At 38.7% G+C, this 24,762-nt stretch overlaps 1 non-coding gene across 1 annotated transcript; it reads right to left on the bottom strand.

The window, feature by feature from the left end:
- Positions 1 to 3,906: 3,906 nt before the first annotated feature.
- On the bottom strand, positions 3,907 to 4,047 carry LOC116545128. Its single transcript, XR_004266203.1, has one exon. It is a non-coding gene; the product is annotated as a U4 spliceosomal RNA (small nuclear RNA).
- Between the last annotated feature and the right edge of the window lie 20,715 nt (positions 4,048 to 24,762).

The following is a 24,762-nucleotide window of genomic DNA, read 5'->3' as shown; positions in this document are numbered from 1 at the left end:
GTCTCACTGAATTAGACTCCCAAAGCAGACACAGTAGTCTATTAAAGGCCTTTTCATATAGGGTTTAGAGTGCAAAGGCTATCTCAGTCAAGTGAAAAGTAGTCCCTAGGGAACACCATTCTGTATGTTCTCATAATACTTTTGAATGTAACATGCCATGGAATTAGTGAGCAGCAATAAATTATAACCTTAAAAAATATGATCCTCTTAACAGCCAAGAAGGACAGGACAACTTTAGTAAGCTTATGTAAATTAAAAACCATATAGTTTTTAACCTATGTATTTGGACTTCAGTAAAAGCCAAGCGGAGAGCATTGCTCCAAATAGGCTTTCAAAAAGAGTTCATGAGATTTTAGTAGCTTTCTAAATTTGACCATGGATGCTTATACCTTTTAATTTAGTGGATTTGAAATGCTTGGCTTCAAGTAGCATGTTGTAAGAAGGTTATTTCTGGACCTTCTCCATGTGTAATGTATAAAATTAGCATCCTTCTTTGGCAATTGAACCTCTTCGCTTCAAAGCTAACCCAACTCATCAGATTGTTATAAATGAAGACTAATTAACTGTTCTTCTGCTTTAAGTTTAAATCCTTTATTGGCACAGAGGCCTAGAGGTCAAATTTGTGTGGCATGAGTCAAACAAATGATCAGCAGTATCACAATTACACTGAAGCACATAAAATTGAAAAAAAAAAAAAAACAGAGTTACCGCTTTATGATCGTATTAAAGCCAAAATGTAATTGTAAGTGTTGATCGTCAAAGATTCAACCCAAGGGTGAAAAAAAGGAAGTCCATTTAAAGCATGTTTCTTGGACCTTCACATTTCTTTCTTTTCTGAAGTTGAGCAGCTGCAGTGGAAGCTGACAACACATTCGCTTTGCACATGAACAATGGAAAATATACCACGATTGCAAAGGTAGCTAGAACCCACGACATTAGGGAGGCCAATGCTATTAAAAAGGATGCAGGTCTTCACTAAATAACAGTATAAAAAGACATGTCTGAGGTCTTTACGCCAGGGGCAGGCAGAAGAGTCCTTTGAAGACCAAAAGATACACAGAAGACTATGTTGTTCTCATTTATCGAGGAACTGGGAACATTACAGGCAGGAAAATGTTGAATGTGGGTATAGACAGGCAACATAACAAGGTTTCATTGTGTTTCTACTTCCAAAAGGTTTCACCAAAATGAGAAAATTGAATCATTCTGCAGCAAGACCTCATGAAAAATCATCTAGGGGGCATTTGAGGAAGAGAATGCATGCAGACACTGCGCTTATTTTGCCTTTAGAAATCTGTACAGTGTGGGTGCTTTCTCTTCGATGCACTTTGAATTAATAATCATTTTAAATTATTCTTCCCAACAGCTTCATGAGGCAAAACCATTTTACAGATAAGGAAATAAGGTTAGGGAATATTTAAGAAATAATAATCATAATGCTTCTATTATCCATTGGATATTGATGATACACCAGACATTAACATTGAGTCAGTGAATTAGAAAACATTATCTCACTAAATACAGACAACAATCACAGGGATAGGCCACATGATTTCAAAATTATAAGTTAGAAATGGAAGCTCAGAGAAGTATAATAATTTCTCTCCAAGGACAAGTTGTGAAGGAATGGCAGAGTCAGAATTTGAACCCAAGCTTGCTGGATTCCAAAGTCGTCTTCTCTTTTCAAATCCTCTAATGCAAATTCTCTCCCAGTCCACTATATTTTTGAGTCAAGGAAACCCAAAGGGTGACAAGTGTCCTATAATAAACAGCCCTGCTGGTTTCACAGCAGTAATAGAGCTATCAGATATACCTACTGAGCCTAATGGGCTACACGGCTCCCAGAAACTAATAACTCCGTAATGAGCTACCACCATTGCTGATGGACTGGTATTAAAACAAAAACCAGGATAGTCCCAACAGATCCCTTGTGGCTGCTAGCACAGGTACCACAGCCTATGGCGTGCCCTGCTGTAGTGAGCTTTAGCCTCCCGCCTTGGTTGTGGTTGCTGATGTTGATACATATTTGTACCCAGGCCTCCATGTCTCTTTCAAGATGTGACAGAGGACAATACCCAGCTTAAAACATTTGCTTGGAACTCTAGGGCTCTTTATATTCATTCACATTGCCCTTTCTCCAAGCTGCAAGCCTGTCCACAGCATGGCTGGTTAAACGTAAGCTTCAGAGACTATGCTCTTTGAAATACTCAACTCAGCACCAGCTCTTCCTACTCTCACGGTGATTTCTCAGAGACTATCTTGCCTGACTCTAGGCCTTAGAGACATTTGTTTCTCTAAAACAACAATGTTCTGAGAAATTCACCAGTAGACTGCAGTGGTGGTGAACTTTTTTCTGCTATAGTCTCATCAGAAATGAAATGCAGTATCTCCTTTCTCTCTGGTCAGAGCCAGTATTATGTTCCCAAAGAACTGACTTTGCCTTACTGAGATAGACTATTGATGTGGGGAGTTGATAACATTGTGTCTCGTAACATTTCAGATGCAGCATCTAAGATGATAACATTTCAGAGCAAGTAGAGAATTTGAATCATGGTTCTACCTTGGTTTGATCTTGTTAAAGTTACAAAAGCATCGTATGCCTCAGTTTTTTGCATCTATGAAACAGAGACAATAATGGTACCTACTTCATAGGATTATGTGAAGGATTAAGTGACTTAAAACATACAAAGTGCTTAGAAAATATTTTGCCTGTGACTCTTGGGCCTAGAGTCAGGGAAGAAGGTCCCTGGGGGAAATCACCATGAGACTAGGAAGAGCTGGGTTTGGGTTGAGTGGTTCAAGAAGCACAGTCCCTGAAGTTTAGGTTCATTCAACCAGCCGTGCTGCAGGCAGGCTTGTGTCTTGGAGAAAGAGCAATGTGACTAGAGAGAAGCTCCATCAGGGTGTTTTTGCCATCCTGTTATAAAGGAGGCTGTATATTTCAAACATTAAGAACATTAGCTTGACTCTCAATGACTCTAGATTCTGGAAAAGGAAGATAGAAAATTTTTAGTAATACAAGGGGCAGAAGCTAGATTGCCATGTGACCACCATGTGAGGTTGACTGCATGGTACCCATGTGGGCTGCACCTTCAGGCACCAAAGGTTCCCGAGGCTGAGCTTGGCATGCAAGGAGCAGAATGACAACAGAGCTAGAATTTTAAATAATCCATCCAGGTTTGAGCAAAAACTACACCGTGGCCTGAGAACCTAGATCCTCCTTTAGTACTCTGGACTGTGTAAACCACTAAGATATTCTATGAGCAGAGATAGGGGAAGATAGTCCCTGAAATGGAAAATGACCAATGATAAATCTCATAATTTTGAGTGATAGCTAGACCTGGATTTGATTTATTCAAAGCAAACCAAAAAGAAGGCTGTGACCTTTTCTGCTCTCAAATCTGTCAGGTATATAGATCTTTTCTATTCTTTAGCTGCTTTGTAGGTATTAGGAATGACTGCAATGTTTGGACAATTTTGCCAAGCACATAGAGGCTCTATCATGAATTGTGGGAAGCAGGAAATGTACAAGCAGTATAGGAGTGTGCCACTAAGGAGAGAGCCACTATTTACAGCAAAGTTTTCCTTTCTAGTGATATAAAAAGCAGTGGGACATTCACTACTGATGACATAAGGAAGAATCTTTATAAAGGTTTAGGACTCTTAGGGAGAGGTGTACTTCCCTTTTGAATGGATATTTCCATCACTGTAGAGCATTGAATTTGGCTTCTGTTATGCAGAATATGATGGGTGCTCCATGTGAAAGTCAGCACCTGTGACAACCTACAGAGGGACTGCTCAAAGACTACTGCTTCTAGGAATTCATTGAAAGCCTTGGAAAAGGTAGGAAATCTCCATTTTCAGGGTCAATTGACTTAGGTATAACTGCTTTTTTTTTTAATCCAGTCTCCACAGAGACTGTCAAAAATTGCCAATGCTGACTGTATTTCAAGTCATCATGGCAGGGTATTGGGAAAAGTTTTCAGTTAGCAATAATCATGTCTTGAATAAACCTCATTGGCTACGATACCACCAGTGTACAAAGCTAACTGCTTCAATTATCTGAAATAACATGTTTGAATCTCCTCAGAATATCACAGTGATTAAAGGGCAGGCTCTGGTACTGAAGTACTTGGTTCAAATCCTTGCCCTGCTGCTTACTGGCTATGAGACCTTGAGCAAGTTGTCTAGCTTCTCTATACCTCAGTTTCCCCCATATTAAAAAGAAATAATAATAATCACTTAATTTCTATGAGGTTGAATCTATTATACACTGTAATCAATGAATACAATACACCTGTAATCAAACTGGCACGTAAGAAGGACTTAAGAAATGTTGGCTCTCAGTCTTATTATCATATTTATGCCCCGGAGAATGCCTGATGCAGTCACTTGTGGTCATGCAAGTCTGCATACTTGGAGTCAAGCCCATTGAATTCTTTGGTTTCTACATTGGATAAGCACTGGGGAGTCTCAGCTGGAGTTGAAATTCTGCTCACTACTAGAAATTTTAAAAGGCTAGACATTCTGGGTGACTGGTGGTGTGTGCTACCAGAGTCCATTGTATCAGAAGATAGAAGACCTTCCTGGAAGATCATTAAAGAACCATCTGAGATACAAGCTCACCTTGGGAAAAGAGCCATCAGGTACACACCATAGTTGATTAACAGTGGCCAAGGCACTGAAAAGAAGGGGAAGGGTGGTTTCAAATACATCAGGGGAGACTATTTTGTTCTTCCTACATCTGCTTGTTATCTAATTCTAAAAAAATTAGGGGCTATTAGAAAATGCAAAAGCACTATTTTCATGAAAACCAGTACTAGATTGTCATGAGAAATCCTTAAGAAAATCCTTAATGTAGTGGTTTTTCTTCCTCCCAGAATAAAAGATTGTGACCAAGTTTGTTAAGCAAAGGAGGCTTGGGAAATAACAGATTCCCACCAGCTGTCCATTGGGGAATCTCAATGTTTTGCTGTGGGCAGGAAACTTCCATTCCTTTCTTCTGGTAATGAAGAGAATCTGAAAGATTGGTGAGGACTAAACGCAATAGAGGTGGATTGTGCTCACCCTGGCTGGTCAAAGAAAACTGAACAACTCCTCTAAAGCTTACAAGTCTGATGACATTTCAGGATGGGCCTGGCTGACTCACATTCAAATTTCAAAATTCTTCTATTTGGTTGAATGTTTTCCTTTTTCCCTTTCCATGTGTTTTTACATAGGGATCTCTTCCTCTGGCCCAAGTAAATTATGATACCAGAGTCCTCTGAATACAACTATGCTTACTGTTTTGCTTTTGGACTGTATTTCAAATAGGTTCTTACTTCCAAAGATACAGCTACAGTAAATATACTCTTCTCCTCCACTCAGACTTCTGCTCTGCTCCAGCCTCCCCTCTGTGCTTTCCCTTAATAGAGATGAGGCTTTGTTCACAAAGCCCTGTTTTAAAATAGAGACATTCATCTTAAAGATAATACACTCCACCTCTCCAAAAAGAATGAGGCAAAGAAACAGTTACTGTTAGAATGAGAACAGGAAACCGAAGCTACACACCATATCTGCTCCAGGCATGGGATCTGGCTTCCATTGAACTCTGGCCTGCTTTAGCATTGTGACTGGCCAGGGGACCAGAAACCAAAGGTGGCCTAGTCAGGATGCAGCCATGAATAGAGCGGGCATAGATCATTTACAGAAGATTAGCTCACAATATCCCTGGAAATAAAGAAGTCTAATAGGGTCTGGGGTCAGAAAGCCTTCACCTTGGTTACCCTCTAGAGCTTTGGGTTTTGTCTCGGGCATATTCCTTGATTGTTAATTTTCTAAAATCCAGTAAAATCTCTTGTTCCGATGACTTACTGATGAATTTCTCTACAGGCCACCTCCCTGAGAGCTATTGAGAACTACCACATATCAAAGCTGTTGAATTATACATCCCTTACACAGAATGCTTCAATGTATCGTTAAATGTCTTGACAGTGGCCCTATTTATCCGATGTTGCTAATCTGACTTAATCTAGCCAAACCTCCCACACCCCCAAATAATGTCTGCTAGGCGCCACAAAACGGAAAGGAGCTGTCTTCCCTTTCTAACTACAAAGCTTGCTGCTTAATTGTACAAATATTTGTGGGTTTGGCAAAGGTGAATGCTAATTTGTTGTTTTAGTATAAAGCTGAAAAGGTTAGGAAAGTGCTAAGAAAATAGGACCTACATGCCTGCGATGTGCTAAATTCTTGGGAGAAGCTGAGACTCTGCAAATAGGACTCTACAAGTAAAAGCTTGCAAAAAATCTGGAAGGGAACATTTTTGGTAGTCATCAGATACACAGAAGAGGCAACAGAACAAACAGGAAAGAACTGGCCCTAGGGGTAAAAAGGAATGTTTTTCTCTCTATAGATGTGGCTTGCCTTCATTTGGTTGCTTACTTCATTTGATTTTTACTTTAGAAATTGGTTTAGGGATTATAAGGAAGGGAATGATTTAACTAGTCATAATGCTTCAGCCTGGAAATTAGAATATTCAACAATGAGAGATAATCAAATAATTAAAATTACAAATGCGCCTTTCTTTATGCATCTCTAAAATAGGTGTAGTGTTCTGTTAGGAAGATGAATTAGCTAATGATTAGGAATCACTTAGAGACCCTCAGGTGAAAGTTTTATTGCCTCGCTGGATTTATTTGTCTGAGTTAAATGTTCTGTGGTCTAAGGCAGTGCTTCTCAAACTTCAATGTGCATACAAAACCCAGGGGGCTCTTGTTAAAATGTGGATTCTGATTCAGTAGGTTTAAGGTATTGCACAAGAGATTGCATTTGTGGTCTGCTCAATCAGCCAGACCATACTTTGAACAAGGATCTAAAATCCCTGTTTCTCAAAGCTGGCTGTAAACTGGAATCAGCTGTTGATCTTTGTAAAAACTTTTCAGATTCCAATTTAATTAGCATGGGACCTCTGCTGGGCATTGGGATTTTCTAAGTCCCTCCTTTTCTTGAATCTAATGTGCATCCAAGTGTAAGAACCACACTGGTCTAAGGAGCTGGTATTCTGGGTCAGTCTAAAAGGTTGTGGTGAGGATTAAATGAGATAATGGAGCAAAGTACTTAGCTCAGCCCCTGTCACATAATGTCCTTCAATAAACCTTAATTGTTACAGGCAGCCTTGGCTGTGACAAGAGATACCACCCAAGGTGCAGACAACACTAACTAACAGAATATCAGGCAGATGTCAAGGATATTGGCAGACATCAAGGTCCGCAGAAGGGCAGGGGAACCTTTGGCCCATAGTAGCTGCACAGCAGGTATCTCTGTGTAAGCTGAACAAGAGACAAGATGGGACAGCTGTGAAGCTGCATGTCATGGCCTCTGTGTGAACTTGATAAGGACCCCTAAAAGGGTGGTTCACACTATGGAAAACAATATGTCAGGTCCTCAAAAAATCAAAAATAGAATCACCATGTGATGCAGCAATTCCACTTCTGAGGATATACCCAAAAGAACTGAAAACAGGGTCTTGAGGAAGTATTTGTACATCCATGTTGATAACAGCATTATTCACAATAGCCAAGAAGTGGAAGCAACCCAAGTGTTCATTGATAGATAAATGGATAAACAAAATGTGACATATATGCACAATGGCATAGTATTCAGCCTTTAATAGGAAGGAAATTCTGACACATGCCGCAACATGGATGAATCTTGAGGACATTATGCTAAGTAAAATAAACCAGTCACATAAGGTTGAATTACAATAGTGTGTAATTCAACTTATATGAGGTACCCATATTAGTCAAATTCATAGAGACAGAAAGAATGGTGGTTGGCAGGGGACTGGGGGAGAAGGGAGTGAGAAGTTTGTGTTTACCGGGTACAGAGTTTCAGTTTTACAAGACGAAAAATGTTTTGGAGGTTGGTTGCATAACCATGTCAATGTACTTGACACCAGTTGACTGTACACTTAAAAACAGTTAAGATGGAAAACTCTATGTTATGCATATTTTACTATAATTTTAAAAAATAATATATGGTATATTTTAAAATAACTAGAAAAGTAGACTTGGAATATTCCCAATGCAAAGAAATGATAAATGTTTGAGGTGGTGGAAATCCCAGTTACTCTGATTTGATCATTACACATTGTATGCTTGTATCAGAATATCACATGTCTCCCCATAAATATGTACAATTATTATAATTATTATGTATCTATAAAACGAAAAAGAAAAGTTTTTTAAAATGATGTGACTCAAGTGTCCTCAGAATGAGTGAAGAAGGAATCAGAACAATGCAGGCTGTTACATAACTTGCCTTTTCCTGTAGAGCTCTGGGATATGGAAATTTCTAGGTCCATAAGGGGAATGTATTTGAAAGTATCCAGTAGGATGGCTGGACTATTAAAATGATAACTTTATCAATAGAATAACAGTTGAGAACTTACTGTGTGGCAGACACTGTGCTAATCACTTCATATTCATGATTTCCATTTACCTTCATTTTAACTCTGTGCAGTAGGTTCAAGTATTATCGCATTTCCAGATGAGGAAAGACGCTGAGGGAGCGCACGATTTCTAAGAAAGCAAAAGCTGGTCTTCTAACTGAAGCTAAAATTATGCTCTTAACTACCGCATTATCCTATGCATATACTATACTACTAGTGAACAATTCTTTATTTTTCAGTCCTAAAGACTCATATTATATATTGGTTAGAATATGAGACCTACTTAGCATCTACCACAGGAAAAGGCTGGTGGCTAAATTACTCAGCCGTTTAGAAAGATTGAATACTTTTTCACAAAAGAGAAGAAGCATTTGGATTGCAACAAGAATGTGTGTAGAAGCACTATGACTTCATAAAAGTTTTTAAGTTGTTTTAATATGTTACTAGAGATCTCTTCAATTAAAAAAAAATCTAGGCAATGGTATTTTGGGGTAGACTAAGTGACCCCTAGAGCTTTGACTTTTTATATAGATTTACACTACCTAAAGACTAAAAGTAAATTTGAAGTTAATTATTTTCTTAAATGCTTAATTTAAAGACACAAGCATTATTGAATATCTTATGAAACGATATGGGGACAAATAAATATATATAAATACACATGCACACACAAATAAGGGAACCACTGTAATTTTGAACAAAACATAAGGAAAGATAAGTCCCTGTCTTTGAGGACAGTTTGAGGAGATGGCAGCATGTCTTCATGGCATTACTCAAAGGGAGGGCTTCACAAGGTGATCTGTTACCTCTGTGTTTACTTCTTACTATGTGCTAGACACTTTTGCTAGGTACTTTGTATATCTTATTTCATCCGACCCTAACAACCACTCCACAAACTAAATATTATGATCCCCAGTATACAGATGAGAAAACTGAGGCCCAGAGAGTTTGAGTGGCTTGCCCAAAGTCACACATCTAGTCAATAGCTGAGCCAGGACTGAGATCGAGATCCAGGTCTTTCAACTCCTAAACCTGTGTGCCTCCAGGAATGCTGTGCCAGAAAAGACTTGGGACACACATCACAGAGGGATAAGGCAGCATTTTAGGAGGCAGAGTGAGAGCTTACAAAGAGTAATGTCAATGACCTTGGGATAATGTCCCTGTGTACTCCCCTCACCTCCATTGTATGTCGCTTTCCATTTGTGTCACATTCTACATTACTAGTAGTTGTTCGGATATTGCATTATGTCTCACATTACCCCATTTTAAAATGAGATATTCTTGACAGGGGTCAAATGTGTGGATTTGTTTATTTCATAATATTAATTAGTTTATCAAGTCAAGTTCCTAAAAGATCGGAAAATCGGGGAAATGGAAATGTATATAGACTGGTCAAGAGAAGGTATCAGTTTGAAGCCCACTTGGGGGAAGCCTCAGTGGAAACCCAGAATCATGGAGCACTGGGTGTCTATGAAAATGGACAGAGTGAGGAGCACAGAGAGACCAAGGACAACCCTCCTTCTAATTTACTATTTACAAAAAGAGTCTTGGGATGATGCTTGAAGAAAACACTTAAAAATAAATGGGGGTCTTCCTGACATAACCTAAGACTGCGGCAAGAATGAGTAGATCAGGAAAGGGGGTGATCTCACTGGATAAGGGGATCTATGCTGGGGAGATATGAGAAAAGAAACTATTGGGTGAGACCGGACAGTAAAAGAAGAGGTGCTAGTGAGCCACTGCATGTTTTAGACGGGAAAACGTGATGGGTCAGGACATAATCTAAAGGATAATAAAAGGGGGAAGCAAGACAAAAGCTCAGACGCTGATGACATGCAGCAAGAACCTGGGAATATATCAAAAGGCAAATAGGCAAGATCTGGGGATGAATTTCAGCCTCAAGGGCTTAAGAAAGGTCTTTTAACAAGTGGGCAAGTTAAAAGTTTGGGAGAAAGGATACTGAGTTCAATTCAAAATTGTGGTAATCATGGATTCATACTGGTAATAATTCAACATAGACTCTCTGATTTTAAGATAAGCCACCATTTAAAACTTTTAAAAAACACTGTAGATTTATTGAATTATAATAATACCAGCTATTATGCATAGAGAGCTTTACGAATCCCCAGACACTGTTGCATATTATTTCACTGGCTTGTTAGAGTTGGAATTCGAATTAGTGACTTCCAACTTCTCTTAGAATCTGTGTTGACTCCTCTATCCTGCTTGCTAACCCTGTCTTCTCAATGGCGGGAGAGTGTAAACATGACCAAATAAATCTGAAAGAAGAGTTTCAGCCCTGAGTGAGGGGAAGGAAGTATTTGTCTACAAAAATGTCCACATCACTTATCCAGACCTCTTTAAATAACTTTATAGGTTGGCAGCTATAGAAGCAAGTTGAACTTTCTCAGAATAGTAACCATTATATGAAAGAGTAGGCAAAACCACTCTTTGTTATCTGATCTGCCCTTTACTGTTTTAGTACTCAGTCTTTAAAATGATACAGAATACTGGTCAATCCCTGAAGTGAATAATGAACTTCCCTGGGCACAAAAGGTCTTGGTTAATGTGGCTAGCAAATAACAAAGTTAATATTAGAGTGATAGATCAAATGACCCTGTCCAGGTCAAGCACACAGGGATACTATTAGTTGTGTTTATTTTATTTTTATTTATTTATTTATTTGAGACAGAGTCTCGCTCTGTCGCCAGGCTGGAGTGCAGTGGCGTGATCTCAGCTCACTGCAACCTCCACCTCCCAGGTTCAAGCAATTCCTCTGCCTCAGCCTCCTGAGTAGCTGGAACTACAGGCACCTGCCACCATGCCTAGTTAATTTTTTATTTTTTATTTTATTTTATTTTATTTTTTTGTATTTTTAGTAGAGACAGGGTTTTACCATGTTGGCCAGGCCAGTCTCAAACTCCTGACCTCAATGATCTACCTGCCTTGGCCTCCCAGAGTGCTGGGATTACAGGCATGAGCCACTGTACCGGCCATTAGTTGTTGTTGTTGTTGTTGTTGTTTTAAAATAAACATGTTTATTGATGTGTAATTTGCATGCCATAAAATTCACCAGTTGTAAGTATACAATCCACTGATTTTTAGTAAATTTATAGAGTAAAACCACACTCTAATTTTAGAGCATTTCCATTCTCCCAAAAAGCTTCCTCATGCCCATTTCCAATTAATTGCTGCTCTCACCCCTAACCCTAGGCAACCTCTGATCTGCCTTCTGTCTGTATCAATTTGCCTCTTCTAGACATTTCATATAAATGGAATCATGCAACATGTAATCTTTTACATCTGAATTCTTTCACTTAGCACTTTTATTGAGGTCCATTCATGTTGTGGCAAGTATCAGTACTTTATTTCTTTTTCTTTTTAAGTAACATTTCACTGTATTGATACACCATATTTTGTTGTCTACTCGCCAGTTGATGAACTTTTAGGTTGTTTTCTTGTTTTTGGTCATTATAAATACTGCTACTGTGAACATTTGTATACGTGTCTTTGTGTGGACATTACATTTTCTCTTGCACAGATTCAAGAAGAGGAATTGCTTCCTCCTCCCTCCACAGTGGAAGTGGTATAGAAGGTTTACTTTTTGTTTTGTTTTTGGAGACAGAGTCTTGCTCTGTCACCAGGCCCCAGGCTGGAGTGCCAGTGGCACAATCAGCTCACTGCAATCTCTGCCTCCTGGGTTCAAGCAATTCTCCTGCCTCAGCCTCCTGAGTAGCTGGGACTACAGGTGCACGCCACCATGCCCAGCTAATTTTTCTATTTTTTTAGTAGAGACAGGATTGAACCATGCTGGCCAGAATGGTCTCGATCTCTTGGCCTCATGATCCACCCCCCTCAGCCTCCCAAAGTGCTGGGATTACAGGCATGAGCCACCTTGCCCGGCCAGAAGGTTTAATTTTTTCAAAAAAGCTATCTAACTGCTTCCAGAAGAGCTGTACCATTTAATATTCCCACCAGCAGTGCATGAAGTTTCCAGTTTCTCCATACACATCCTTCCCAACATTTGGTGATGTCTGTCTGTCTTTTTAACTAAGGTCATTCCACAGGTATACAGAGGTATATCATTGATTTTAATTTGTATTTCTTAAATGGCTAATGATATTGAGCATTTTAATATGCTTATTAGCCATTTATATTCCTTTTCTGGTAAAATGTCTATCAAATATTTTGTCATTTTACAATTGGGTTGTTTTCTTATAACTTGTAGCACTTTGTTCTATATATTCTGGATAAAGTCCTTTGTCAGATATATGACTTGCAAATATTTTCTCCCAGTGTCGTCTTGCCTAATCATTGCCTCAGTGGCGTCTTTTGAAGCACAAGCATTTTCAAGTTTGATAAAGAAGTTCAATTTATCCATTTTTTTTCCTTTAAGGATCATGCTTTCGATATAGTAACTAGGAACTCTTTGTCCCACCCAAGATCAAAAAGTTTTTGTCCTATATTTTCTTCTAAAAGTTTTATTGTTTTCATTCTCATAGGTCTACAATTCCTCCTTATAATGCCTACATAAGGAATATAGAAGCAAGACTGTGTTCATTGGGGTTACCCAGAATATAATATCTTTTTTTTTAATTTCAGTGTATTCTGGAGGTCAAGCAGAAAAGAATCCCTGAAATTTGAGTCTTAGAGGACAAACATGCTTTTGGAGGGGAGAGTGTTTTTTTTGTGAGACTTTGATGTAAGTGTGGAGGAGGAGAGGACAGGGCTGGGATATGCTGCAAGCATGTCCTTTTCCAGGTCAGCCAATCAGAATGTGCTAGATGCAATAGCAAGTAGAACTGGCCATCTGGTTTCAGCCTAAAAATGAAAAGGAACTATTTAAATCTGCTGTCTATATGCTCTAGACATTACTTAGTACATCTGCATGTTCAATAAATAAAAATCAATTATAAATTCCATTTCTTTTTACAAGTCTATGTTCATTTGATTATGGGAGTGGTTTGGGCACAGGTAGAGGGAAATGGGGGGAGAGGTGATTAACCAGGATGAACTTGATGTAAGAGGAAAAATCATTTTGAGTTGCCAGGAAAATTGAAGATTTTGTTAGACCTACTAGGGGATAGATAATTTCAAGAATGTAAGGATCTTCCTAAATATTCTCTTTCCCACTCCATCAGCTACTTTATAGTATGTGGTAGCCACTAGACCCCTATCTTCTCTTAAATGAAAGGTTTCATATTCTTCCCAATTATAACAGGAGCATTCATAAACAACCATCACAGGGCTAAGAAATAACACCTTAACAAAAGATAAACAAATAGTGATAGTGATGAGAATGATAGAGGAAAGGAAATGTGCTCAGAGGATGGCTCTGTGGAAATGCCAGATTGAGCAGGAAGGGAAGGATTTGGCCAAAAGGGAATGCAGTGGGTGTCTCAGTTCTTTCCAGAGAGCAGACCCATCAGTGCAGGACTAAGAACTGGTATCATGAATTAATGTTTTAAAATTAATGTTAATTACAAAATAATACATTAACATCTAATCCTTCAAAACAAAACAAAAAAATCCTTATTGCAAATAAGAGTACAAATGCTCTTTGTACCCCCCGCCATGATCTCCAGAGCCACTCCCTTTCCCTTTTCAGAGATAACCTTGAGTAAGTGGTTTGTTGTTGCACCCTCTAGAACTTTTTACTGGATTTACATGCATAGATGAGTCTCCATAAAGTATGTAAGTGTTCAGGGTTTTCTTTTTTTTACATAGATGATGTCAGATTATATGGCTCATTGTTCAACTTGCTTTTATCATTTATCGATACTTCTTAGAGATCTCTTCACACCAAGGCAGGGAGACCACCCCATTCTAGTTGTCTAGATATGGTTGCTTGACATACTTAAGAGTTTTTCCTATGCAGCTGGACGACATGGATTCACATCTCATCTCTGTCCCAGCTGAGTGGACTTAAGCAAGTTACTTAACCTATCTCTACTTCAGTTTCTGCATCTCTAAAATGGGAATTTGGATGGTAACTACATCAGAGAGTTCTTGTACAGATGAAAAGCACTTATAACAGGATCTGTGACATTATAAGTAGCCAAGAAATGTTACTGATGCACATTTAGATTGTCAACAATTTTTTGCTATTGTTAATAATGAATAGTTCAATAAATTTCCCTAAACATGCTTCTTTATGTATCCATGTAAGTGTTTCTGTAGAGTAGATAACAGAAAGTGGAATCCCACAAATGTAGGAATTAGTTATCTCAGATACAGCAGTAATCCAAAATTGACCTCCAATTTATATTCCTGTCCATGAATAAGAGTACCCGTTTCTCCCCACTCATGCCATCAATTAATGTCTTAAATGTTTATTCCTCTAGAAAGCAAGAAATAATCATGCTTTAATGTTTTAATTTGAATTTCTCTAGTTATAATGGGAACAAAAATATTTTCATATGCTTATTAGTCATTAAGGTTTCCTCCTAGGTGAATTCCCTTTTCATAACCCTTTGCTATTTTTATATTGAGTCATTTGATTTGCAGAGGTTTTATATATATATATATGTTCTGCATGCTAATACTTGGCTTGTTACATATGTTGAAAATATTTTCCCCCAGTCTAGGTAGTAATTTATTAAAGTACTCCAAGAAAAACTTAGCCCATCCTCAAGTAGTCCTGTAATCAGTGGGGTCCCAGGAGAGCTAAACCACATGGAGACCGCCATGGCCATGCTCAGACCACAGCTCTAATAGATTGAAAAATGACACATATGAGCTGAGGGCTGTGGACACAGCTTAGAAAATAACTTCTGTGCCAAACACCCTTTAGCTCCCCTGGTCTAGACATGAATGGTTCTGAGGGCCTCTGAATTTTGTTAATTTGATTATTTCTATGCCCTGAACCCCTGAAATGTGGTTTCCAGAAAGCCCCTGGGAAGAAGTACAATAGATGTAAGAAACAACAATAGAATCAACTGTCATGAAATTCCTCCAGGACCTTGCTACTCAAAATAGCAGAGGTAGCATCACTAGGAGCTGGCTAGAAAAACACAATCTCGGCACCCACCCTAGATGGACTGAATCAAAATATGCATTTTAGCAAGATCCTCAGGTGATTGTGTATATATTACAGTGTGTGAAGTGCTGCCCCAGGCCCGTTTAAACACCAGAACTATCTTCTTAGTGGGCCCAGAGTTTTTCTCACCGTCTGTTATGAATTGATTTGTGTCCCCTTCACTCGAATTCATATGTTGAATTCCTAACCGTTAGTACCTCAGAGTGTGACCTTATTTGGAAATAAGGTCATTGAGGATGATATTCATTAAGATGAAGTTATACTGGAGTGGAATGGGTCCCTTAATCCAATATGACCAGAATTCTTAGAAAAGGGAGAAATTTAGACGTGGGCATTCATACAGGGAGAACATGTGAAGATGAAGGCAGAGATGTCATGATGCAGTAGAAGCCTAGGATGCCAAAGATTGTCAGCAAAACACCAGAAGCTAAGAGAGGGGCAGGGAGTAGATTCTCCTTCACAACCGGCAGCCCACACCTTGATCTCACACTTCTGCCTCCAGTAATGTGAGATAATAAAATTCTGTTGTTTAAGCCACCGTGTGTGGTACTTGTTACTGCAGCCCTAGCAAAAGAACACATCATCCCTTAGGTTTCCTATGGTGGAGGGACGGGGCGTGGAATGCCCTAGAAAATCCCCCTGGGTTTATCCTCTGGATGATAAAACAATCTAGGAGCACAGATGAATGGGGCACAGATGCCACCTCCCTCTCAGGCAGTCACGGTGCTCCAGCAGTGCCTGCTGCATGCTCTGCACTTTTCGCAGGGTCAAGCGACGCCTCCCAAGGCTTTTGGCGTTGGTTTTCTGACAGTGCTCACATTGCGTAGCACTGAAGCGTTTTTTGCCTTTAAACAGGAGCAGGAGTTAGGTAAGGAGAGGAAACACTGGCTGATGAACACACCCCATTATCCTTGCTTTTGTGTTTCTACTCGAGTGTTTTAACGAATGGGCTGTTCCGTGAGAGTTTGCCCTGGTGAAATTAAAAGCCAAAGGAAAAAAAAAAAGATTTGAAGAGTATCCATTTCTTTATCACTCATTAGTGACTCAGAGCAGTTAAGTCCACAGTCCCCGATTTACTCACAGCCTATTTAGGTAGAGTCTGCGGCCTTTATTGAATCACAGGGTAGACAAATCACCATCTTCCGGATTAAGGTTAGTTTCCTTCTACTTCGGCTTTTCTGAAATGTGCAGTACCTGGGAACAAGGTACTTTAGCCACTGACTGCCCTCTGGGCATTATAAATATAGCAAATATAAATAGATATTTGTAATAGCAAATATTTATTGTGTAGTTAGAGGTGTTAAGCACAGAGCTCATACCTCACACATGGACTGTTGCACTTAATCTTCATTGCATCCAACCCAGGTGGGTGATGTGATTCTATCCATTGCACACCAGAGAATACTGAGGCACAGAAACGTTAACTCAGTGAACAATGGAGGGCCAAAGGAATGGGACGGTGAGATTTTGTTCTGGAGATAGCCAGATGCAAAGGCTGCATCCAACTGAAAAGATCAAATCAATTCAATAGATTAGGCTCACCAAGCCTAAAGTGCCCCCACAAAGGGAAGCAATATAGTCTAAGACATGGTTCTCAAACTTGAGCATGCATCAGAATCCCTTGGAAGGGCTGTTAAAACACTGAACTCCAGTGCTGGACTCCACTCCACACTTCCTGATTCAGTAGGTCTTGGGTGGGACTGGAGAAGTTATCTTTCTTATAAATTCCCAGGTAATGCCAATGCTGTTTCTGCGAACCACACTGAAAATTACTGAGCTAGACGCTAAGAGCAGAATCTCTTAAGAGAAGAGAGAATGTCAACAAGAGCTCAATTTAAGTCTCAGTGCCACCACTGATCAGCTGTGTGACATCGGGCAAGTTTTTAATCTTCTCTGTACTTCTGTTTTCTTTAGTAAAAAGCTGAGCTTAAAATTGAATGTTATTTCTCATGTTAGTTATGAGACAGGAGCAAGATACTGCAAACTAAAATAGTTAGCACAAGATCTGGGACTTACTAAGATTCCAACAAATGCTAACCACCGCTACCACCACCGCCGCCCTCATCATCATAGTTTTTGTTATTATACACAGTTTATTCTTACACCTCTCCTCTCATCTCTAACATGTCAGACCTCTTTGTGTTTCTGTGTAAACAATGGATCTTCATAATAGGTCTTATGCCATAGGTCATGATAGGTCAATAGGTCTGTTGTGAGGATTAAATGAGTTACTCTTTATAAAGAATTTAGCATTGTGCCTTACACATAGAGCTCATTATAGTTACTTCTTCCTGCTAGCAAATGCGTCCTACTAATTGTTTTATATATATTGTGTTATTTAATCCTCATAGTAACCTTGAGAGGCAGGAAACGTTATGATAATTTTATCAATGACAAAACTAAACATCAGAGGTTAAATAACTTGCTCAGATTACTCAGTGGTTAAGATTTAAACACAGATCTGTTTGACCTAATAATTACTGCCTCTTTATTATTTAATAAAAGGCAGTGTCTTGCTCAACATTATAACTCATTTCAGAATGAATTGGAGCATCCTGGATTGGGAACTGGGAGTTTTAACAGAAAGCAAGTTTTGATTTGGAAATGTAGGTTTGGAACAATAGTTTCACTTATTGGTCCACAAAACGGATCAAGGTTTGTTGCCATCACAACTCCCTTTGCTTTTTAGAAAATCAAAGTGACTTCCACCTTGTAAAAATTGTCTGAGAAAGAAAGTAGAATAGTTACAAGCTAGGCTCATACGTATTTTCTATGTCACCGGCTGAAAAGCATTAACCTTATTCCTGATTCTACAACTTGTTCCCTTGCTGGGTCACCATCTATCCACACAGCCAGACTTGGGAATGTTGAAATCACAGTTATAATAATTTGAAACTGGCCAATGTAATGTCACAATGTTAGACTCAGATTTCCCTGAAGAAAGAGGTATTTAAAGAAAATCTAGGCACTGGCTTTGAATCCACTCGAGTTAGCTACAAGATGAAAATGATTTTTCTTCCTGTAATTACAGAGATAGTCCCCAAAGACATTTATTATGTTAAACTGGCACCAAGTGTCAAGGATTGTTCATAGGTAGCTTTCAAGGTTATAGAGGAGGGCCAGATATTTACAGAGGTGCAAGCCACAGGCTTGACCTAGGAGAGGAATGCCTTCCAACTGATGCATGTGGTTAATGTTTCTAGGAAAGAGAAGCCTCTAGCAGTAGAAGATCAAATTTCAATTTACCTGGAGGCAAAAAATAATCATAAACAGGTGCTCTTGAATGTTCACCCATGCTGTCTGACTTCTTAACCAAATACCTCCTCATCTACCTCAGGCTTCAGTGAGAAGAAGGCAATTTTAATTTGCTTCCCTTTTACCTCTGGCTCCCTTAAAAAATATAAAATAAAATATTTTAGGATAACAGAACATGTGTACAGAATGCGGTTGTAGCCAGAAGTTATCCCATAGCTCTGGCCTGTGACCAGTTTGCCTGGGAGGATTTATTTTAAGCTATTCTTATCTAAATTTGTCTGGTTGTGCCAGCATGGGAGCTAATTCTCTGACAATAAGCCTGCTGGGGTGTGTTTGGGTCTCTGTTTGTTTGTTTTGATGTGCACAAAGACTGCAAAATGGATAGCGGCATCACACTCCTCTCTAAATGAGAGGTGCAGGCTGGCACAACAGGGGAGGCTTGACGATATTTGGGAATCTGCGTAACGAACAAACAAGCACTTCAGGGGAAATGCAGGTAGGCACATTCTCTCCCTGCAGGGAAACCCAGGAGCACAGGGTCTCTGGAGGTGATAGGACTACCAGGATTAAAAACTACCAGCCTGTCAAGATCACAGGGAGACATCCAAAGTCTGTATGTGGGCAATGAAGTGAGCAGAAATGCTGAGCTCTGAGCTGCAGTTGCTTGAAGGAGCCCCTGACCCGGCATTTTATGCCATTTACATACCTAACTGAGGGATACTGTTGCTCACAGTCTTCTGCTATCACCCAGTGTTAGCTTGCAATAACAAACTATTAAAGCCTCTGGCCTCAGTTCCTTAACCTCCTCAGTTCCAAACCCTCCAGTCTCTGCCTCTCTTCACCTCAGCCACAAACCTCACACATCATCTGTCAAAACTGTTCCACTGCCAGAATGTCACTCACTGGAAATTTCCCCATGTACTACATGATGTACACTGAACATATACCTTTTACTTTTTAACAGGGGGCACTACCTCTTTTCCATTCCATCATCATATTCTGATAAAATCTCTCTCAGTTAGGCACGGTGGCTCATGCCTGTGATCCTAGCACTTTGGGAGGCCAAGGTGGGCAGATCACGAGGTCAGGAGTTCAAGACCAGCCTGGCCAACATGGTGAAACCCCATCTCTACTAAAAATACAAAAATTAGCTGGGCATGGTGGCACCTGCCTGTAATCCCAGCTGCTTAGGAGGCTGAAGCAGGAGAATTGCTTGAACTGGGATCCGGGAGGCAGAGGTTGCAGTGAGCTGAGATCATGCCACTGCTCTCCAGCCTGGGCTACAGAGCAAGACTCCATCTTAAAAAAAAAACAAAAACAAAAAACACTTCTTTCAATACAGCCTAGACCTTCTTGCTCCCTTAATGTTGCCAAAACTTCATTCTTGGAAATACTGTGGTCTGTCAAATCCTAGGAAGCCAAGATGTTGATGTTGGGGTGCAGGGTCTATTGACTATCAAATTCTCCCATGGTTCTTATTCCAAATGTTTCATTTCTTCCTAATACTTCCATCTTAACCCTGGATCTTCATTTGAGGAAATACCGTAACTATTAAGTTCACCCTGAAGACTGAGCACATGCAATATAAGCATCCTCACTTACTTTTCTCTTCATCTCAAGATCCCTCTACCTTCAGCTTCCTTTTGCCCTTATTTCAGAAGAAGAGGTATTTCTCCTTTCTGCCAAGACTCATTCAACCTTATCCTATAATTGGATCTTTCTTTATAACTTCAACGATTATTTAATCTCATCTTCCATCCTTCTTTCTGTTACATTAAACTCTTCTTGCCAATAAACATGCTCAGATTTTCTCTATATTTAAAAGTAAAACATTTCCTTGACCCCACAACCATCTTAAATTACTAACTGATTCCTGTCCTCTTTAACAACCACATTTAGTAAAGAGGTATTTCAACAGATGCATAAACCCTAACTTTTTTTTGGCAGCTGGATTCTATTTCTCCCTCAACAAAAGCTGTTTGTTCCGAGATTATCAATGAAAATACCAAACCCAATGTCCGCTGCTCCCTTGGTTTCTGCGACTTTCCACCATCCTGGTTCTTTGTCTTTTAAGCTAGTTTCTCATCTATCTTCTAAACTTTTAATATTGTTTTACCCCCCTCAGTGCTTCTCCCATCTCTATGCTCACTGGCAGCAATCTCACCTCCTGGCTCCAGATGCTATCACCAGGCAGAGAACTCCTCAGATGAGCTCTAGCCTCTCTTCCAAGTTCTACCCTATAAATCCAATTGGATCTCCAAGGAATAATACTAGTTATGATAATATCCACAACTTATTCACACATACTATGTTTCAGACACAGTACTACGTTAAATTATCTTGTTTAATTTCTTCCACAACTTTACAAGTATGTATTATTGTTCATTCTTTACAGAGAAAAACATCAAGGCTCAGGGGGATTAATTAACTTGCTCAAGATTATATACTGTAAGGCAAAAGACTAGTACATAAATCTGATCCTGGAAAGAGCATTTGGCTAAGGGTTAGAAATCTGAAATCAGGTCCTGGCTTTGACACTAACTGGGTTTGAGTTTTGAATTGGTCACTCAGCCTTACTGGGCCATGGCTCTCTTAATATACGATGATGGTAAAAAATCCTACTAGTGTTACCCAACTCCAAACATGCAAATTCTTATAGTTCTACTATTGCAAAGTATTTCATCTCAAATCCAACAAGTATGGCACCCCAAATCCAACAAGATTAAAATGAGTTACTTGATCATACAAGTTCAAATCGATTGTACTCCCATTGGATGTAATCATTTCAGAATGTCTGGCAAGTGCCCCTACGAGAGTTTCTTTCCTTAATGGGTGTAGGATGTGCTGTCCCAAGACCATTATTACAATAAAAATAGTAGCTATTTGTATGGGATGATCACTGTACCAACCATCTGCAAATAGTGAGTTTGGAACATATTTAAAAAGGTCTGCAGTGAGCTGACATAGCATCACTGCACTCCAGTCTGGGCAACAGAGTCAGACCCTGTTTCAAAAAAAAGAGAAGTGTTTGAGCTTGGTATTAGGGCCTTATAAAAAATCATTTTAAAAATCTAGTGGTTTCAAAAAATGTTACTTTCAAGTCGGTCTGTGAGATGTCCTGGATGACAAAATGAAAAAATACATGAAATAATCCAGAACAAATCACTATGTAACCAATTAGGACCTACTAAATCAAATGTCTGTGATTTTTTAAAAACTTCTACTTTTTTTCTTTATAAAAGTAATAGAAACAACCTAAAAAGTATAGAAACATTGATAAGAAAAAGAAAAAAAATCACTCATAAGCCTCAATCCCAGGAACATCCACCATTAGCATTTTTGTGTATAATTTTCCAGTCTTTTTGTGTGTGTGTGTGCTTTTTTTGTTGTTATTGTTCTTTCTTTTTCTCTTTTTTTTTTTTTTTGAGACAGAGTTTTACACCATCACCCCGGCTAGAGTGCAGTGGCATGATCTCGGCTCCTCCTGGGTTCAAGCGATTCTCCTGCCTAAGACTCCTTAGTAGCTGGGATTACAGGTGTGCACCACCACACCTGGCTGATTTTGTATTTTTAGAAGAGACAGGGTTTCACCATGTTTGCCAGGCTGGTTTTGAACTCCTGATCTCAGGTGGTCTGCCCGTCTTGGCCTCCCGAAGTGCTGAGATTACAGGTGTGAGCCGCTAAGCTCAGCTTACATGTACTTTTAAAAAATAGTGGAATCCTATTCTAAATAGTGTTTTTGATTGGATTTTTAATTTTAAAGTTTATCTTGAATATCTTTCTATAGTATTATGTATTTTTTTCTTCAACTTCTTTCTTAAATGAATGGATGCACAATAATCTGGAGTCAGGATGTACCATCATGTATTTAACAAATCTTTTAATATTGGCTATTTAGGTTACTTCCAAATTTTTATTCTTCAAAACAATGTTCATTGAATAGTCATATAATTAAGCCTTTGTACAAATTCTTAAATATTTCAAATAGATTTCTAAATACCAAATTGGAAAGTTACAGGGTATGCAATTAAAAAAAATCTTTGATATGTTATTAGCAAACTGTTTTCAAAAAGGTTGTACTACTACACTGTCTACCAGCAGTAGAGGAGATTTTCTCCTTCCAATTTCACTAGTGATTCATATTATTGTTTCGATTTTTGCCAAATTGAGAGTTGTTTTAATTTGTATCAAATAGAATGTATATCAAATATTGTGTCCAAGATGATATTAATTGGACAACTGTAAATGATAACTATATATAAAGTTATAAATCAGACACTAAATATATGTGCATATATATATATATATATAGTGCTCTCTATAACAAGAATAATTTATTACTGTTATTGATAACACTGAGTTTATTAGTGCTATCAATAACAAAGTTATCAATGAATTGTTTTTCTTGTTATATACAGCATTTATATATGGGGGTGTGTGTGTGTGCGTGTGTGTGTGTGTGTGTCTGTGTGGTTCCCTATAACAAGCAAAACAGCTCAGGAAAAGAGAAAAGCAATCCCAAAAGTGTTATGGGTACGGAGTAAAATGTATTTCTTGAAGCAGGTGGCGTGAAAAAACCATGCCAGGACTAGTTGTACAAAATCAAAGGAAATAATAGACCAAACAAACAAAAACAAAACATAAAAACGTCCTGATGAAATAAACTTCAAAGGAAAAATGGAATTGATCATTGGAAAACTGTTACTCTTGGGGAAAAATACTTCCTTGTGCTTCTATGAGAAACAGAAAGGTAGTCACATTACACATGATAAGTTAACATAAAAAGTATGTGACACAGAATGCAAGAACTGATTCACACATTCTGCTAGAATAAAGCATTCTCTAAAATGTTACAAGGCTTAGGCAAACAATTTTTTTTATGTACCAAGAAAACTCTTGGATACATCACTGAGAAATAACCCAGCAGCCCAGTTAATAGAATGACCAACTCACTAATCATTTAGTACTCAACAGCCAAAAGGTTTAGACCTGATAATCTTGGCTCTCACTAGAAAGCAGGCAGAACAGTGGGGTTTGGAAGGTTCCTAAGACTAGCTTTACATCCTAATGCCAACACTTCCTAGCTGTGTGACCTCTATTGGGTAAGTTGTCCAGAGCCTCAGTTTCCACTTTGGTGAAATAGGGGTAATACTCTTATCTTGCTTACTTCAAAGACTTGTCATAAGGCTCAAGTAGGATGATAAATGCAAAAAAGATATTTGTAAACAGTTAGGACTGGGGACTCCAAAGTTAAATATGGTAGGATATTGAAATCCATAAATCTCACATGACTAGATATTGAAAGTTGAAAGATATCCATAAGATTTCTCAAATCCAAAATGTTGGTTGCATTCTTAAATCCCAAAGTCTGGAAAGACCAAAGGGTCCAGTTTTGCAAAATATCTTAATAACTATAAAGATCAAATAAACTTATGTCTTTTGGTAGTCTGGGAAGCCTAACTTTCTTACTCTTGTCTGGGCAAACCCATAACACAATTTGAAAAACGTGTTGTCTCCAACCCATCCAACTCTGTTTCCACTGTATATTATGTTCTACATCCCACCAGGCAGGCGCTCAGCCTAAAACTCCAGGGTCTTTTGATGTTTGTCATTTTCATCTCCTCTCACTCCATCAAATTAACTCAGAAAACAAAAAATCCTTTCATGAAGATATATACAAAATTCTTAAAACTTCTATATCAAAACTATAAAATTAGTCCTCAAAAGTCAAAGTTAAAATAAAGTTAAAACTTAAGTATGTGAGTAGGTATCTTGATGTGCTGCACTTTTATTCTGAATTATAATTTGCTATACAATTTGTTTATTACTTTGCAAAACACAAAAGTAACTTCCAACATGAGTTTTCTTCTCTCATGGGCAAATTAAATACTTGCTATTGGAATTATACATTGGTTGGTTGAAATTGGCTAGCTCTTTCTTATCAGTGGTCAGTGTTTCCTGTCTCAGAATTGACAATTATCATATCTTCTGCTCACCCTGAGAAATTTAACAAGTACATATCAGCACATCTGAAGGGCTA

The sequence above is a fragment of the Sapajus apella genome, unplaced genomic scaffold (assembly GCF_009761245.1).
Source record: "Sapajus apella isolate SASKATOON/1434 unplaced genomic scaffold, GSC_monkey_1.0 scaffold4, whole genome shotgun sequence".
Taxonomy (NCBI): Eukaryota; Metazoa; Chordata; class Mammalia; order Primates; family Cebidae; genus Sapajus; species Sapajus apella.
Note: the sequence above shows the minus strand (reverse complement) of the source record. Positions and strands in the feature narration are given on the sequence as shown.